The 4,970-nt window shown below is 43.5% G+C and overlaps 1 protein-coding gene and 1 long non-coding RNA gene across 3 annotated transcripts in view; one reads left to right on the forward strand and one right to left on the reverse strand.

Moving 5' to 3' along the window:
* Positions 1-4,761, reverse strand: part of LOC108295683 — a 22,719-nt gene extending 17,958 nt beyond the window's left edge. The window contains exon 1 of the long non-coding RNA XR_001821543.2: positions 4,749-4,761. This is a non-coding gene — a long non-coding RNA (uncharacterized LOC108295683). The remainder of the gene's footprint in view (positions 1-4,748) is intronic.
* Positions 1-4,970, forward strand: part of SLCO3A1 (solute carrier organic anion transporter family member 3A1) — a 330,506-nt gene that overhangs the window by 139,974 nt on the left and 185,562 nt on the right. The gene's annotated exons all lie outside the window — the stretch shown is intronic.

The following is a 4,970-nucleotide window of genomic DNA, read 5'->3' on the forward strand; positions in this document are numbered from 1 at the left end:
AGGCAGCATTGTGAAACCTCATCTCTACAAAAAAAAAAAAAAAAAAAAAAAAAAAAAAAAAAGAAAATATGTTATTCAAAAAGAAAAAAAACCAAAGTCATAAAAAAGGAAGAATTTTAATAACAAGGCTTAGTGCATTTCTTGCACCTTAAAGTATGACCCTGAGAGTTACCAGAGTGTGTTATTTCTGGAGAAGTTCTTTCTGGCTTCCCCAGGAGGAGGGCCAGGTCTATGCCCTTTATCCGCATCTCTTGTTTGGCCTGACAGGTGCGTGGCCCCACCTGTCACCTGTGCATCAGTTCCAACTTCATCTTTAACTGAGTCTCCCAGACAGATTGAGAGCTGAAACCTAGCGGAAAGACGCATGAGGCTGAATGTCTCCTGAGAGCTCAGCTCACTTTTAAAAGTAAATGACCTATATCCTTCTTGAGGCAGCAAAAGCACATTTGTTTGGTTGTGGCGTGGGCAGGCCACAGGGAATACCACTTTGTGAAAATCAAGATTTAAAATGTGTGACGAAAAGCAGTAAAATCACATTGATCGACATAAAAGTGAGATCGATGTAGCAGAAACAGGATGGAGGAAAGTCAGAATTCATACACGTGTACAAATCTCTGGTTTCCTAAGTCCAGTTGGAAGATACTCAATCCGTGTCACGTTCCTGGACCATAACATCGCTGTAATGTTGATCTAGAAGCTGTGTGTTGTACAGATGAATCCGTCTATGGTAACAAGGCTAATCAATCAAGGAGGAAAGTGAAGGCAGGGTGCTTGTGAGAGGGCATGTAGGTTCTGGTCACAAGGCTTCCAGGTCAGTGCTGTACCGCTGACCCTCCCCAACCAAACAAGGGTTCTATTTATCCAGACCAGGGGGCCACCAGGTCAGATTTGCAGTCAGTTATTCCCACTGAGGAGAGGGGTTTGTGCTTTCCTGTTTAATTGCTTATCTGGCCAAGCCATGAGATTCAGCATCCACCTTTTTGTTGGCCTTTTCCAAGACGCAGACATGGGAACTCAGTGCTGTGACATAAATCCTCTTTCCAGACTGCTACTCAAGGTTTTAAGGGAGTTAAAGTTAAATTTAACCTCTCGCTTCAGCTGTTTTCACACACAAAAATAAAAATTTAAAGCAGATTTCCCGACTTTCTTATTGGAGATTTATAAATAATTCTAAAAGTTAAGAATTTCTGCAAAGTCTGGATACTTTTACCCTTTTTTTCTGAGAGATAAGATGGTGTATTTCTGCACATATATTCAGATAAGAGGTTCCACATGTTTTTGCTTAAACCTCACTGGTAAAGGTTATGATAAGTACCAACAATACTTTATCAATTTTATATTTGTATTTGTTGATAACATAGAAGGCATGTTATAAAACAAGCAAACATGTACATAAAAAGAGAAGATAAAGATGAAAATAAACAGTATTGTAAAATGTCTCACTAGCCCTGACAGCTTTATACTATCAGCTGGTATTTCAAGACATAGAAATACTTAGAGTCACTTAGAGTGACATTTATTGGTGATTATTTTGAGTATAAGTCCATATTTCCAGTTATTTTCTTCATAATTTCACATTCCTTTGCTGAATTGTCATTGTTTTTTAGCTTTATGGCAGGGTGGACGAAAGCTCGTACTAGGGAATGGGAGAACCTGCCATTTTTGGTAGCGTGTTTGTATTGTTATGTTCAACTCATGCTTATTTGTTTTTGCAGTAATCCTTCTTTAAGTGAAATTTTTTCTTAAGCATTTAATACCAAGAGAGAAGCACGTAAGTGTTTCATATCAGATCATAAATGTACAACATGAATTTTCACAAAATGTACACACTCCTATGACCACTACCCAGATTAAGAAACGGAACATTCCCAAAGCCCCCATGGCGGCCCTCCAAGTCACCCCCAGCCTTTCTTCCTCAAAGTAACCTCTCTTTTGATGTGTATTATCTTCTATTACGTCTGCCTGTGTTTGACTTTATGTAAATGAAATGATGGCACCGGTCTTCTCTGGTGTCTGGCTGCTTTTGCAGACAATCTGTTGGTTGGATTCATGCATGTGGTCACATGGGGTTGTAGTTTATTCTGTTTTAAGTGCAGCACTCCATTGTGTGATGACCCCATTACATTATTCCTTCTACTATCGAGGGCATTTGTGTTGTGTCCAGTTTGGGGCTATCATGAGTAGGGTCTCTGTGAACATTACCACCCCTGGTTTTTGGTGGACATACGCCCACATTTATGTGGGATGTGCACCTAGGAGCAGAATTGCTGAGTCATAAGGTAGTTCATCTTTGGTAATACTGCCCAAAGATACCAATGTGCATTTCCTAATGAGCAGGGGTTGAGGAGCAGTTCCACACTCACCAACACTTGGTATTAGCGTTGGCCTTTTTAACTTTAGCTCTTCTGGTGGATACCGTCAGCCAAGGGGGTCCCTCAGGCCCTGTGTCACAGAGGGCTCTACACGTGTGTTCCTCAGGAGTGTGCTATGTCTGAAGGATGGTTGCTTACAAAGGGCCACAGGACCACTTCCAGGACCTGCTTGTTCTGCAGAAGGTAGCCTGAGGGGTTGGTCAGGAGGTGTCTCTCAGCATCTCTTGGGATGGAAGGAGGAGTGAGTGCGTGGGGCTGGTTTCTTTGGGCTTCCTAGTCTTCGTGCACCTGGGGGAGGCCCTCGAGCAGGATGGAGCCCTGGGTAGGGGGGAAAAGGGTGTCACGACCATGTCTGGCGCTCCCCCTTGTAACAGGCTTCCATTGTCAAGGAGGCTGGGAATTCTACATTTGGACCTGGGCCTCTGAGGTTCCATTCCACTGAGTAGCGTGGTAAGGTGAAGCCAGTAGAGGTGGGCGCTGGTAGCACCTGGTGGGCAGAGGCTGGCCGGCATGGCTGTGTGAGAGATGAGAGAGTACCTGCTGGCCACCGTGCTCGCCTCTGTCCAGGGAGGGGTGTGATGGTGGTGATGGTGGGCAGGCAGCTGAGCCTGGGTTGGGGGTGAAGAGCCTCCCTGGCTTCCTGGGAAAGAGGACAAGAAGATTGAGTGTTCGCCCCATGGGCTTCCAGTGGGATTAGATTAGGGATATGGGGAAGTGGCAGTGGGTGCCTGTTGGCAACAGGATCCTTTACTTCCATCCTTCCCTGCCTCCTAGAGCGCACTGTCCCAGAGAAAGATCATGTGAGTGACAGGTGTCCTTTTAATTCTCTAGTAGCCATGTTTTTGTATAAAAAGTATGCAGAAAGAGGTAAAATTAATTTTAATTATATATTTACCTAATAGAGCCAAAATATAACTTCAATCAGTGATCAGTATAAACATTACTAGTGAGATGTTTGCATATTTGAGCCAAGTTTTGAAATCAGATGTGCGTTGACCCTTCCCGCACACCTCAGTTCAGACCAGCCACATCGGTTAACCTGCTCGACAGGGCAGCCCCAGATGGGATTATGGCCTTTGGTGGAAAATGAAATCAGTTTGGGGTTTGTACTCTTAGCCATTTGAGTGAACTGTTGCTTTTACCTAGTTTTGATTTTGTTAAGAAGAATCGTTTGTAAAATATGAAGATATGTTTGTAAAAACAGGAAGATAGAACATATTTTAAGTTTGTTAGGTTGAATTTAAACCTTTACCATCGAGGCATATGGGGAGGAGGATGTCTCCATTTGTACCTTTGCCCTTAAATTCTGGCAGTGGTCAGTGGTCAAGAGCGAGGCAGGTTGGTGGTGGCCATGGTCAGGTGCTGTCCATCTTGGTGTATCCAGGCAGGGACACAGGTAAGGACCATTTCTTACTCATCTTTGGGGCTTCAGAGCCTCAAAGATTCTTTGCGACCTGACTGGTAGTTGCTTATTTTCACTGACAGATTTGGGGTTTTCTAGGGGCTGATGGGAAGGAGACGTAGGTTGTAAAAATAGAGTAGTTGAGAAGTGTGGCATCATTAATCAGATAACAAGTAAAGAAAGCCCAGTTCTTTGTGTGTCGGCAGGTGCCACACAAAGGGGGCACATAGGTCTGCCTTGTTTTCTTCATATTCCTAGAGCGTAGTATACAGTAGGTGCTAATGAATCAACACGTATTTACTGAGCACCTATCATGTGTCAGGTGCCATGTGATGTATTACGCTCTGGGGATACAACTGTGAACAAGATAAAGTTCTTGCTCTCTTGGAATTTATGTATTATTGATGGGAAGCCTGTTTTGATAATAATAAGAAAAGATCAGATGCAGTGGCTCATGCCCGTAACTCCAGCACTTGGGGAGGCCAAAGCGGGTGATCACCTGAGGTCAGGAGTTTGAGACCAGCCTGGCCAACACTGCGAAACCCCATCTCTACAACAAAAATTAGCAGCGTGTAGTGGTGGGCGCCTGTAATCCCTGCCACTTGGCAAGCTGAGACAGGGAGAATTGCTTAAACCCAGGAGGCAGAGGTTGCAGTGAGCTGAGATGGCCCCAGTGTACTCCAGCCTGGGTGACAGAGAGAGACTTTGTCTCAAAAAAAAAAAAAAAAGTAATAATAAATCAATTGTGGACACAGCTCAAATGACAATCTGACATATGATGGATTCTCAAAGCGCTCAGAAGAAAAATAGTAGTTTTCCTGAGTCTTAAAAGATATAATTAGTCAGCAGGCACCAGGGATATTTAAATACCTAAAGGAGGGGTCCTCCTGGCCACTTGCTGGTAAAGGATTAAGAGAATCCATTCAAGAACACTTGTCTCAAATTTACTTTGACTTACAAGCTCATGTCTATACTATTCTTTGTGACTTGACGGGTAATTGTGTTTTAGCATTTACACATGTTGGGTTTTCTAAGGGCAGAAGGAGATATACATTTAAAAAATGTCATAGGGTCAGCTGTGGTGGTGCACGCCTGTAATTCTAGCACTTGGGAAGGCCAAGGCAGGTGCATCGCTTGAGCTCAGGTTTTTAAAACCAGCCTAGGCAGCATTGTGAAACCTCATCTCTACAAAAAAA

This window comes from Cebus imitator, unplaced genomic scaffold (assembly GCF_001604975.1).
Source record: "Cebus imitator isolate Cc_AM_T3 unplaced genomic scaffold, Cebus_imitator-1.0 Scaffold19, whole genome shotgun sequence".
Classification (NCBI taxonomy): domain Eukaryota; kingdom Metazoa; phylum Chordata; class Mammalia; order Primates; family Cebidae; genus Cebus; species Cebus imitator.